Source organism: Miniopterus schreibersii, assembly GCF_964146895.1.
Source record: "Miniopterus schreibersii genome assembly, chromosome: 8".
Classification (NCBI taxonomy): domain Eukaryota; kingdom Metazoa; phylum Chordata; class Mammalia; order Chiroptera; family Miniopteridae; genus Miniopterus; species Miniopterus schreibersii.
The window spans coordinates 35,429,311-35,443,348 of record NC_138109.1 but is presented as its reverse complement, the minus strand read 5'-3'; the positions used below and the strand labels follow the sequence as shown (position 1 = coordinate 35,443,348).

Here is a 14,038-nt window from a genome sequence, read left to right as displayed (position 1 = left end):
CCTCTTAAATTAATAGTAAACCCTTGTGCAGCCTCTTACACTTTATAGACGCTTCTTACATGTCAACTCACTGAATTTGATCTTGAAGCACCCCTGGAGTGTTAGGCAGAGTGAGAGTTATTACCCCCTTGTACAGATGAGGAACCTGAGGCTCAGAGAGACTGACTTGCCCACGGTCACACAGCTCAGATCAGGCAGATTCAGGACTGGGTTCCAAGTCATCTCAATCCAAAGCAGGTGTTCCTTTCGCTTTACCCTCAGCTGCGGTGTCCACAGGGGGCCACAACATTGAGAGGAGTTACAGTGCCTTGCTGGGGAGGTGACAATTGAACTGGACCCTGAAGCTATGTAGGTAGCATCTTTCTCTACCAGGGCAGCCAGACACAGTGCAAGGAGTGGGGGATCTACCTGGAAAGGAAAACCTAGGCACTGGTACACAGCGGTTACAAGCATGGGCTGTGACTCAGGCTTTGGTTAGATCCCCGCTTATGCTTCTTAGTTGTTATGAGATCTTCGAGAAATCTTTTCCATTAAAACTATTCATTGAGCACTTACTATGTGCCGTTCTAAGACTAGGCTGTGGGTGTCCAGTGGTTAAAAAGGGCATTGCTTTTCCCATCATTAGTTTCCAATACTAAACAAGTATGAATTTTATGAGCACACAAAAATTAATGCAAGGAATAAAGTTAAATGGGTAAGAAAGGAAAGCCCCTAGTAGATGCCTGGCACATACTAATGGCTCTAGCAATGGTAGCTGAATACAGGTGCTTAAGAGGCATAGGACATTTTGACCTGACCACTCACAACCCCCACATGGCTCCTTGTGGTCCTATTACCACCTATCTATACCCAACACCGAATTTTAAAATTAGACCACCCTCTAATATTAATGATCCCTACAGTCAGATCTCAACATATCTTCAAATACCTCCATGTCTCTTAGCAATTTTAGTTACCACCACCATCCACTGTGGTGAGTATAGTCATCTTTTAGTAACAGTTATGGACATGTAGGCCACCATAGTTGGTGACCTGCAAAACACAGCATGCTGGAAGGGAGCCGCCTCACTGCGCCGCGTGTTCCTGCGGCCCCCCCGGAGAACACTAGCCCTCATCTTCCTAGGAACCTTCACTAGCTCCTCACTGCTTCCAGATGCAAACATCAGCTCCCTGGCCTGCACATAGTATTATTATTTCCCAAGCCCAGGTCAGTGGAACAGTAGTGATCCTGTTGGATGACACAATTTCCCCTCAAGAAAAAAGGATACTATAGGGAGCTTTACATAAACCTAAAGAATTCATTTAAAACTAATATCTTTATTCTGATTATTTATTCTAGTAGTTTTGGTGTTAGATGTTGTTTATTTCATAAAATTATGCTCACAGTTGGCATTGTTTTTTTAATGTCCCTTTTTAGTAAAGAAAAAGTTTGACCTAGCTTTTTTTTTTAGCTTCGCCTGTGAGATCCAAAAGACAGGACTTGTGTACAGAGTCAGGACTGGTGTTCAACTACAAGGCCTTCTTCTGACATCCACCCCTCCCCCCATCCTGTGTCTTCATCAACCCTCCCCCCCACTCCCCATCCCCCTTCCCTCCTCCCCTCTAATCTAGTAGCGCCTGACCTAAGCTCTCCACTGTTCCTTAAACTCTGTGATTGTGTATGTCGTTGGCCTAGTCCCTGCTGATCCCTCTGCTGGGACAACTTCTTTTCACCCTATAAGATACACCTTAAAGCTGCCCCTTCTATTGAGCTTCCCTCCCCTCCCCCAAGACAGTGATAACCACTGTTCTCCCGGGTGTTCCCTCACTGCAGTGGAACAGTTCCCCTCTCAGCAGGATGGCTGCTTCTCTGTTTGCCTCTCCCATGAGACCCCAGCCTCCTAAGGGCGGAGAGAGAGCCACGGTCTACCATTCGTCCACTCCTGGTGGCTCACCTGTCCCTGTAGACCAAGTGGATGACACAGAGGAAAGGAGATGGAAGAAAGGAGGGGAGGACAGAGGAAAACAGACAAAGAGAAAAGAAAATACAGAGGCACAGAATAGACACAGAGAAATACAGACAGAGAGAAAAGGCAGAGAGAGCCAGGGATAGAGAGGGAAGGAGAGAGAAAAGAAATTAAGTAGAGATCAAGAAAGAAAGTGGGAGAGGGAAAGGAAACAGGGAAGAGAAGAAAAGAGGCATGTAATAGAAAAGAGGGATGGACCAAGAACAAGTGGGGCAGGCACGGGGAGAAAGGGGCGCTAGGGGGAAGGTTGCTGCTGGTAGGTGAGCAGTTTCCGCCCGCTCTTCACCCTGCACTCTGGCTCCCACTGGGTTGAGAGCAGCAAACCCGCCTTCTCAAGGCAAACAGCGCACTTTCCCATCCTTCATCCTAAACCCACGCAGGGGGCCTTGACTCGTTCATTTTTCATTCTATAATTATTTGAATACATTTATATTCAATTATATTTAGATTTTTATCACCTCTATAGTTTCCTGAGATAAATAGAAAAATCTTCTTAAAAAAATTAAAATGCTATCGACAACATATTTAACCTTAGAAAACTGGTAATTCATTAAAGAAAGCATTTTCTGCTTTAGCAAAAATATTTTATTCCAGAGAATAGTTCTGCCAGTGAGTATATGTATGAAAACTCCCAAGGAGGTGTTAGAATGATGGATATTGACTAACTTAGCTCTAATTTAAAAGCTTTTCCTTTGGAATTGTTGTTGGAAATGTGTATGTTTTTGTTAATGCAGCTTTCTAGAGTACCTTGATTTCATAAAATTACATTATTTAACTACATATTGTCAATTTCTCTAAGTTTTGGTTTAAAAAAGTGAGTAAAAATTACCATTTCAAATTCAGTTCACCAAAGGGACACAGTGATAAACATACAGTTAAGCATGTTCTTGAGTGAAAGAAGGGCCCTCATTTCAAGTTGGGTGTAACCATTGTAACAAGTGCCATGTATGGATCATTTCCTTTTTAAAAAACATATTTTTCAATTACAGATGACATACAATATGTTATTAGTTTCAGGTGTACAGCATCATGATTAGACATTTATATATTTTATGAACTGATCACCCTGATAAGCCTGGTACCCATAGGACACGGTACTGGGCATGTCTTAAGAGCTTCACACACCTTGTCTCATTGAGTACATGCAACCACTCTGTGTTCCTTCTGTCATTCTCATTTCACCTCTATGGCAACTAGGCTCCCAGAGTTTAGGTCACTAGGAAAAGTCAAATTGATTTTCATCCTAATATCAAAAGTGGCCGAATTGATTTTCATCCTAATATCATCTAACATCGAAGCCTGGGAACTAAAACGTTCCTCCTGATGTGACAAAGACATACAACCTGTGTCACTATTAACCAAGGCTGAGATGGCTTGATCCACCGACCTCTATCTAGCTTCAGACACTGAAAAGATAAAAAGAGAAAGTCACTGTGCTTTATTAAATGCATTTCTTCATTCAATCCTGTGGACAAAGTTGTGTGATATGATATTTGGATATGTATCCCCTTGGACCTCCGAGGAAACTGAGCCCCTGAGAGGTTACACAGCTCTCCTGGGGCCCCCAAATGCCTCTCCAGTTATTCAGACTCCATAATAAGGTAGGAGAGCCCGAAGTCCTCACAGCCTGCCTCACTGGAGAAGACAGAGCCTTTATTATTTTGTAAATTGTTTAAAAAGTTGAACTTTGTGGAATGCTTGCCTTGGGCCAGTGTTTTGTAAGTGAGTCTCAGGAACTCTCCCATCGACTCCTCACTTCTAATGACAGACCAGTGAAGGAAGCTCACTATTAGGCCTCTCCTAGCCTCTTTTTCACCAGAGCAGAGATGGACATGACCTCAGCACACAGAGGGGTAATAAGACAATAGTCCCAGGTACCTGCTGGAACTGGAGAATGCAGGTCAGCCCGAGGGCATTCAGATTCTGAACACTTAAAAACACTTCCCTGGCCAGATAAGCCTGTCTGCGGCCTTTATTCCCTCAAGTCTTTTCCTTACCTCTGTCTAGAGAGACCCTGAGGGAGGGGACCTGTAGCATGTGCTGCTCAGTTTACAGAGCCTGGCAACATCTTTCTTATTTTAACATAATACCACTGAGCCTCCCAACTTGGGTATTCCAGAATCATCCATTCCACTTTCCTGCAGCTTCTAAAGTAGCTACACACAGCGCTCGTGTTATTACAAGACCCTTAATTGTTATTAATTGTCGTCGGAGGGGATGATAATTAACGCACTATAATGAAGTGCCACCGTCCTGGTGTGTGCATTTAACCTGCGCTTGTCTAAGGAGATCAAGTTCCAAAGAGACCTTTGCGCTTTGGTGCTGAAGACGAGACAGGCAGGTAGGAGTTAAACTGGAGACCCAGGAGCCTTGGGCCGCTTCTTGCTTCTGTGGGAAGAGCTCACTGCCTGTGGCCTGTGCCTTCCTGCTTGCCTTCAGCTCAGGCTTCCAGCTGCCAGGCCGGTCCCCTGCATCCGAACACCAGGCTCCTGTGGTGACAGGCCAGCATGGGCTTCAAACACCAATTACCACATCGCCAATGACAAATATGAAGGGAAAGAAGCAGCAGTGATCGTTTAATACATTTCTTATGAAGACAAACGGCCCTTACATAAATCACCCTGCCTTATTATTGAGAAACCTCGCTTATTCAGACGTCAGACAGCAAGGGTTAATTTCAAAATTGTGGTAGCACAATCCCAGGTGGACTTAGGAAGACGTTGAGTAATTCCTGTGGCCTGAGACCACTGGGCTCCAGAGTGAGGGTCCCCAGAATAAGACAGACGTTTGTTCAGCCCGTGTGCTGTTTTCTGGACTGCAAGGTACTGATGGTGAGCCATTCTACGTTTCCACACCATGTAGAAGCGGCTAATAAACAGCCCAAAGAGAACTGGTCAAGGAGTGCGCACAAACACTGCCTGAGTGCTTGGTGGGCATTGCGATATGCCCCCTAGAGAAAATTTCATCCAGTCCTCCAAACCGCACAAGGACAGCAGTGGGCCAGCAGAATGATTGAGAACGTCGGCTTCGGAGTTACGTAGCCCTCATGCAAGTCCAGAATCTAGCAGATCTTAGCTGTGTGATCTTGGCCAAGTTGCTTAACCTCTCTGAGTCTCATTCCCTAGTCCATTAAACAGAGAAGAATAGTGGCTACTACACAGATTTGCTGTTGTTAGGGTTAAATGAAATAACGTGTGATAAATACCTAGCACAGAAAACACTGCACATGTTATCATGAAGTTAGTTATTTTTTCCCCAGTTGACACATGAAAAACATAAGCTCATCAAAGTTCAGTATCTCATCCAGACACACAGCTAATAGTGCAGCCTGGACTTAACCCATCTCTGTGCCCAGCTCCCCTGCCTTTGTTTAGACCCTAAGGTTTTAAGTGTGCCTGGGCATTGCCAAAGTCTACAGTGGCAGAATTTATGGGGGGAAATATATCTTGCACAGTTACCTTCATTTCATTTCAAACCACAGCTAAAGAGTTCCCCACCTTCAATGCCAGTTGCTTTCTCCTAATTAGTAGGAAGATGTAACCACCTCAAAATATATCATTAAAGATACAAGAGAATTATTTCTGAAATTAATTATAAACATGTACACTCACCTTTGTTCTGTTTTTGTTTTTGTTGCATTTTTAGAAAATACTTGAATATGAATGCCCGCCCTCCCAATCTCCTGTTTCTTACCACATGTTCTTGCCTCCACCTGGGGGTTACCTAGAGGACTGCTAAGGGCATGAGTTTGGACCCATCGCCCAGGCCTGCTGGTGGACTTCAGCTAAACTCTCGTTCCATGTCTGTGTCTTTACACACAAACAGCTCAAGAAAAGTATTCAAAAGATCGAATTTGATCAAACAACTGGGTAGTTCAACAAATGTTGGAGAAATATTTGAGGACCTGCTATGTGTCAGGCAGTGGACCTGGCAATGAAACCATATAGACGAGGGAAGCAGCAGAAATGGATCACACATGAACCTTCCATGAAGGGGCCTGGAATTCCAGCCTAGGATCTAGGAGTCCTCAGACAAAACCTCGTGGTGAGCAGCTCACCTTCCCCCTAACTCTCAGCAGAAACCGGAACTCCTAAATAAGCCCAACTCTTGTTGTTTAGAAATTTTAAAAAGTAATGGTGGTAGGTAGGGGGTGCTCTTCAAGCAAGAGGCTACCAGATTGTCAGTCCCTCACGACTCATAAGAGAAACAAACTTGTTAAGTCAAAGGAAGACCTCTTTATTTTTTGCAGGCCAATCCTCCCTGTTTCAAGACACACACACACACACACACACACACACACAGGTATGCACACACACTCAGGCTCAAGCATGTTTTCTCTTTCACACACACATATACACAAGGGTGTGCTTTCTCTCCCTCTCTCTCTCTCTCTCTCTCACACACACACACACACACACACACACACACACACACACACACACACGCCTTTGGACCTAAGACAGAAGGTGGCTGTGGGGAACTGGGACAGCCTGCACGCTCTCGCCGGCGAGGAAGCAGCAATGCGGAGCAGAAGGCGATGGGAACGAGCGCTCTGCCTTCTGTCGCTGCCGCTGATTTAGAGCAGTAGGTGTGTCTGCTGCGCTGCCCCCGTTTCTAGACCAGAGCCTGTGGCACTGCAGCTGTCGCCTGGTCCTCCTGGCCCCTCCTGCCCGCTATCTCCCTGCTGTCTCTGCCGCCCTCCACCCTGCTCCTGCTGCTGCAGGCCCAAGAGGGAAGGCATGGGGACAGGAGACGCGCCCGCTGGGTGTCGGTGGGCCCTGCCCTGAACCATGTGCTGGGCGTGAGGTTTAGCATTTCATCCCCACAACAAGCCTGTGAAGACTGTATTATTATCTCCAGTTTACAGACGAGGAAACCATGACTCGGAGGAAGAGAATTCGCAAGACTACCCTGCGAAGTGGTAGAGCTTGGGTCTTGTCCCTGAACTCCTCCAGAACTTTCCCTAAGAAATTCCAAGAGGAGAGAAGGGGGGCTCCAAAGGAGGGATGGGGTAAGGAGGAAGGGGGAGCTGCAATAAACCTCACCCACTTCACAGCTCCTTTCAAAGCTCATCCGGTTCAAAGCCCTCTTAATCCATCACCTTCCCTTCGCTGTCACTCCTGGCTTCTGCTAACAAATGTAGTTGGGTGTCTGTCCCCTTATGGGGCAAGTTCTTTTTCTGTGCATACTTGAAAAGCCTGGTTCACTAAATCATTAGTCATCAATTAGATAAGTATTTTTAGAGCATCAACCTCACACAAAGCTCACATTTTCCCTGGAGTCTTGGAAATAAGGCTGGAGGTTAGGGGCCTGTCTTTCTTGTCCAACCCTATGAATATCAGTCAAGTGAAGGGCTCCTCCCTCCTCACCCTGTGTTTCTATATAAGAGAATGTATTGGAACAGGCACACTCTTCGCAGAACTAAAGGGCCTGGTGTGAAAAGCCCAGACCCCTTTCCAGACCCAGCCCCTCTTCTGTGAGGCCCCCACTGGCTTCCCTCTGGGGCTCTCATCCGACACAGGACAGAGGGCAAATTCCCCTGTATTCCCTTTATTGCTAACCTTGAAGTCCAGCCCACAAACCTGCCTCTAAGGGAATTATCACTGGTCCCTGTTGAAAGCAGACAGTAGCAAAGTAACTAATGAAGTGAACAGAAGGATCCTGGGACCTGCAGACTTTCCAGCCATTGTCCTCTTCACCAGGCCTCCTTTTCTAGTTTGGATTCTGTAGAAGTTTGAGACAAGGGTTCTTGGAGAAGTGATTTGTTGGAGGAAGACTCTCAGGAGAAGGGGAGAGAGGAAAACAGGCTGGAACAGGGAGAGAAACCTAAGCAAGGATGTGGGCTCAGCTGAGGGCTAGCCTGTCCACTGGAGCATGAATCGAAGCCAGGCGGTCAGTCATTGGCTGTGGCCAGAGGGGTGGTGACAGTGCACAAACTCCCAGCCCCATGGCTCCTCTCAGCAGAAGGCTATTCTTGGGAAAAGGGAGCAGCTGTGAGTCATTAGCAGCCAACACTCACAGCAGCTGGGAGGTGGGTCTCCCAATCCAGTGAAGGGGATCTGGGCAGGGCACCAAGAACGTCCACTACTGACACAGAATGAGAGAATGACGGCCCACTGGCTAGTTAGCATCCTTCATATAGCACAGCCAGTTCATTTTACAGGTGAGGAATCTGGTGTTTGACTGCTACTAACTTCTGGTCATCTGCCAGGCTCATAGCACAGCTTACATGTCGAGCCCTGCCTAGGCCTCCTTCCCCAAGGATTTCCCCTGCACCGTGCATTTCACAGCATCTAGAATGGTAGGTCCGTCACAGAGTGTCTATAGGGTATTGTAGCCTCTTGAAAAACAATCTGAAAAGATTTGTAGTCTCAGAGCAGGTGACTTGTAGGTGCCCATAGATTATCTATAACACTGCACCACCATTATGGATTTCCTTTAAGTACTTATAGAACCTTATGGATTTCTTGTAGAATCCCACAGATGGCCTGCGGTAATTATGCTGAGTTCAATAGTCATCCTTTTGACTATCTACTGAATGCTGACTTACTATATGCTAGACCACGTTGTGGAGAAACCAGGTGAACAAAACTAACAGGTCCCTGCCCTTATTCTAAGTGTAATAAAAACAGTCAATATACTGGAAACTAATAAGAAATTTCAGATGGCGTTTAAGTGCCATGAGAGTGATTGGGGAAAATTCATAGGTCAAGGGGAAGGTTTCTCTGAGGAGGTAACATTTGAGCTGAGATCTGAACTGTGAGAAAGAATCATCTAGGAGAAGGTCTGAGAAAGAAGCCTTCCAGGCAAAAGAACAAGCAGATGTAGTGATCCCAAGGTAGGAATGAGCTCAACAAAATTCAGGAAGAAAAAAACGCGTCAAGGTGTCCAGGAAATGGCGAGCAAGCGAGAGAGTGGTATAAAGTAAGAGCAGGTAGTAGGGATAAAGAAATAAAAGCCACGGTGCCTTCCCTCAAGAAACTCACAGTCTCGCTATTTCCGTCGTCACCTGTGGGTAGTAATAATAAATACCGTTACAGATCACCTGTGGGTGTTCGTGGTCCCCTTTCAGTACTTCAGCCCTCAAAGATGAGCAGTGATATTTCACTGTGAACTGCCTGTGGGAACACAATGTGCCATCTCAAGTTGTTTGGATTGTTAGAGATGATGACCTGCACGTTCTTACAATCTCAGTATAGGTCCTTTGGTGTGTACTTTTAAACAAACATCTAGTGACGCCAATACATGCCAGCAGTAGCCTAGCAGATGACCTGAAGTAATGGTGGTTCCGCTGTAGACCCCTTAGATGTTTTCCAGTTGCTAAAGCTTGAGGAGTATGTCTGCAATATCACTAAAGATTGCTTGGAGATTTTTTTTAAACCCAATAATGCCTCAATGAGCATTTTCCTTTGACTCAGTTTTCATTTCCTCTCATTGATTAACATGAGAAATGAATCCCAATACAACTATTTGGTACAAACAATAGCACCCAGTTAGAAACATTTCCCTAGTGTATCCACAAGGATTAGGTACAATCCCAAGTAACAGAGGCCGGCAATAATAGCGTTTCAACAAGATAGAAGAGAGAAGGGTGTTTCTCTCTTACAGAAAAGTGTGAAGTCAACACTCCCCAGAAGCAGGCTGGCAGTTCTGTTTCACGCAGTCCTCAGGGATGCGGGCTCCTTTCGTCTTTCTGCTCTGTCATCCACGACGGCCCTCCAGCCACTACACCCACATCCCAAGTAGCAGGATGGGAAAGAAGGAAAGAAAGGCAAAAGGTGCATGCTAGTTGTTTTTTGAGGGGAGTTTCAAGAAACTGTCCTAATATACGCCTGCTTACCACTGACCAGCACTCAGCCACAGGGCCGCTTGGCTACAAGAAGGCTGTAAAATGCACCCTTTATTCCTGGGGACCGCGTCCCTAGTGGGATATTCTCTCACTTCGCATGCGTAGAGATGCCCCAAACCAGCAGTTGCCAGCCCTTGAATGTTAAAATATGAAATGAAACAAAAAAAAAACAAACCAAACAAACAAAAAAAGCAGTGAAACTAAATTTTAAAAGGAAAGGAATCCAATAGTGTTTCCAACTTTTAATTTTTCCTACTGAGGACTTGAAAAACAACTCACACGTATTACCCACCGTCGTAATTGTCTCATAAAGGAAGACTTTAATCGCAACAAGAAAGAGGAAGAACTTAAAAAATGTTTCCAGTGGAGTAAATTTAGCTTTCGGTGAGAAGGTGAGATCAGCTTGTTATTGTTGTTTTCATTTTACCACAAGGCAATGAAAACTTCCTCATCGGCCAGTGTTATTAAATGATGCTTCAACCTGAAAGCGCTTCTTTGAGACAGGAGACATTTTCTGTTTCTAAACATTTCCTCGACGTTTCAAAAATAATGACCATTTATTTAGAGTACAAACCATTAACTGATGGACCGCAAACCAGATTCTATTCAGTGATGTTGTTTGACCTCATCAGTAATTCAAAACATTTTTAAAAATTCATTGTCAACATCGAAAGCCTAAGAGATTTCACGTTTAAGAAAATGTTTAATTCCTCTGTTGGAAAGTTGGCAGCCCCGGTATGTCCAGCCCTCATTTCCACATGGTCCCCCCCAGCTGGAGGAAGCTCGAAGCAGCTGCCCCTTTCACGGGGCCCACGCTTGCCAATTCATTACAGGCCCCACCTGGCCAGTGTCTCTCCTTTACACTACCTGCCAGGCCCCTGTGAAAATCTGAGTCTGTGACTCTGAATTAGAGCTACTGATTTGTATATGTATTTCTAAACTTCACATCAACCTAGAAGCTTAGCATTATATCCCTATTTTTTAAGATCGAAGAAATGAGAGGAGAGGTGACTTGCTCAAGACCCCAGAGCTAATAGCTGCCCATCTGGAATTTGGACTCAGGCCTCTCTGGCTCCAACACTCATCATGTGTTTTCCACTGTGCCGCCTGCCTTCCAGTGGGCCTGTGACCCACAACTCTGTCAGCCCTCTCGTAGGTAGAATTATCCGTGCCATCTGGGTTGCACGGCTTCATTTGAATTAGCTGAAAAACAATTGAATTTCCTGTTTCCCTTGCAGTATTATTTTAGACTCTTTTTTGTATTTATTTTTGAGAGGGAAAAATAAATCCTGGGGAAGGAAGGGTGGTTCACAGGAGGCCAGAGCATCTCTCATGCAGACACAGCATGCATTCAAACAGCTCTGAGAACATAAATCGGTTACTTAATAGGCCCTGGCTAATCCATGGAGCTCAGAAGCCACACTGCATTGTGGGAAACAGCTTCTGCACGTGGGGTGGGCACAGCCTCAGAGCCCAGGGTCCGTGGAGCAGCCGCTGAGTGTGGCTCATGGCCTTCCTGACCCTGCCACCCTCTTAGGCTCTCAGTGCCTCATGTATAGGAGTTTCAGGTCATGAGAAGGCTCGCTTGATTAGAGACACAGCTCTGAAATGGAGTGAGAATAAAAAAGTGCATATCTTTTCATTCACAACTGGAATCCTTTACTCTTAGCCGCATGCTGAGAGCTTCCAGTCAGATACAGAAAGACTGAAAACCCCACATACCTGCTCTACTCACTCTGCACTCAGTCCAGTTTTCCTTTAAAAGACTATGTACATATGAAACATACTTAACCACGACTTTATCAACTCCCTCCAAATCATTCGGTTTGACAAATGCAGTGCCACTTCCTTCTGTTCATTACGTTGAGTTGACTGGTGTGTGACAGACAAGAATGGCAATAGGGCCCTGGCTGGTGTGGCTCAGCTGGTTGGGCATCCTCCTTCTGTGTGCTGAAAGGCTGCTGGTTCGATCCCCAGTCAGGGCACATACCTGAGTTGTGTATGACCAGTAGAGCGATGTTTCTCTCCCTCTCTCTTCCTCTCTCTCTAAAAATAAATTTCAAAAAATCCTAAAAAAAAATATGGCAATCAATATACGGGTAGCTATAAGGTCTGATCTTTGCCCTCAAGCCTCTCTGTCTGGCATGGGAGGCACATACAAACGCATCACTCATGTATTCACCCACTGGCTCAACAAACCATTTTTGGATACCTCTTATGATCTACATGCCATGCCAAATACTAATCTCTGACTTCATAAAGTTTCCATTCCAGTGGAGGGTGGGAGAATGTTATATTCGTTTCCTATGGCTGCTGTAACAAAATATTGCAAACTCAGTGGCTTAAAACAACATGCATCCAACAGGAGTATCTTCCCAGCCTACTGTATGCTCAGAATGAAAAGGTCTCTGGCAAGCCTCTGACCTCAGAGTGCTCGGCACAGGAAGACAGATCAGCAGCAGCAAAGTGCTGTGAGGAAATCAAGGACTCTGAGAACAAGGGCCGAGGACACAGAGAGCCCCTTCTAGGTGAGAATGTCATAGGTGAGAATGTCATTGAAGGGTTCCGGGCCCAGTGCCCAGCACTTAGTGGGCACCCAGTAAACACTCATTTCTGCAGCCATTGGCAAATAGAACTAATTTTACACCTGGCCAGAGGGATTCTGTTTGTCCAGAGTGTTATTTTTTTAAAATACAACAGGACTTAATGTTTCAAATAAATTGATCGTAAGTTTGAGATATAGGCTGCAGTGACTAAACAAGATGTTTTATCGTCTGGAGTGTAAAAATAAGGTGGGGCCTGTGATTCTAAGTTTATTTCTTTGCCATAATGCTTAAACTTCTGCAAAATATGTTGTTTGTTACAATAGCATTTTAAATTTCTTCTGCCTTTTAGAGTTTGCAAAGTCCTGCCCTATGACTTTATTAAATATTCACCAAAAGCCCAGCGAGTATCCTGAATTTTCAGAGGAGAAAATCAGGATCTATTTCTGCACACCAATGGCAAAAAAAAAAAGGGAAATGTATGGAGGAACACTTTCTAATGAATATTTACCTTTTCTCTTGAAAGTGTGTTTATCTCTTCATAAGCTTCCAGCCTCTAGTCCAGGGATTGCACATACAAGTGCCTACAGGCGCTAAGCAGAGAACAAGAGGTACAAGTAGTCTTGGGGTGAGGCCTTGGGGAGTTGGAATTTGCTAACCATATACCCAAAGACATTCACGTTGCAATTTATATTTATAACTTGCATTTTTATGACACATAATTTTATCACAGTAGGATTGAGTTTGGTAGCTTGTATATTCACAACAGCTTAAGGGCAGGAGAAGTCAGGAATTTCCCCCATTTGACAGATAAGGAAACTGAGGCACAGGGGAATTGACTTGAAGCTAATAGAAGAGCATAACCACTAGGTACTGGAATGTAGGGGTTAAGAGCACTTGGTTTGGAATCTGGTAGACTTTACATGGAAACTTGCCTTTGCACTTGCTTAGCTCTGTGATGTTGTGAAGTTGCTTCCCTTCTCTGAACCTTAGTTTTCCCTTCTGTGTAATGGGACTGATAATGCTCACTCTGCTAAGTTTTTTGAATACCGAACATGATCATATGTGTAAGCCTTTAGCCAAATATCTGGCTATCTTAAGCGTTTAGTAAATAATAGTTAAATGGTATTGGTGATGGAAAGGGTTATAGCGCAAGTCTCTTTTAAGTGTGTGTTCTCTCCCATCGCTGACCAAACCCTCAGATGTGAGGACTCGAATGCTTCAGTGGAAATTCCTTCAGGATTCTCCCAGCAATGAAGCTCAAGCCCAAGGGGGCAATGCATAACTTTTTTAAAGTATCTGTTCAGCAGGTTGGTTTAATGATCAGAGAACAGATATAAATTTGCACATGGGAGAGAAAATCATTAATTATTAGAACTGGAGGTGACCTTAGCTTTCAGATGAAGAAATTTAACCAGAGTTAAATTATAAATATAGATAAAATAAATTATAAATATAATTATGTATGTATAATATAAATTATAGATATTCAATTTTTAAATTTCTATTCTTTTATATATCACATGTGATCTGTATATTATATATATAAACTGTGTATATACATATATACACACACATACATATATTTTTTTTCATTCATCTCTCAGTGGAGAGGGTCTAGAGGGTAGAGACCTTTTCCC

General features: G+C 44.5%; 1 protein-coding gene across 1 annotated transcript in view; it reads left to right on the top strand.

Annotated features, from left to right (window-relative positions):
* The window catches only part of DAB1 (DAB adaptor protein 1), an 895,228-nt gene that overhangs the window by 446,690 nt on the left and 434,500 nt on the right, over positions 1–14,038 (top strand). The window lies entirely within an intron of this gene.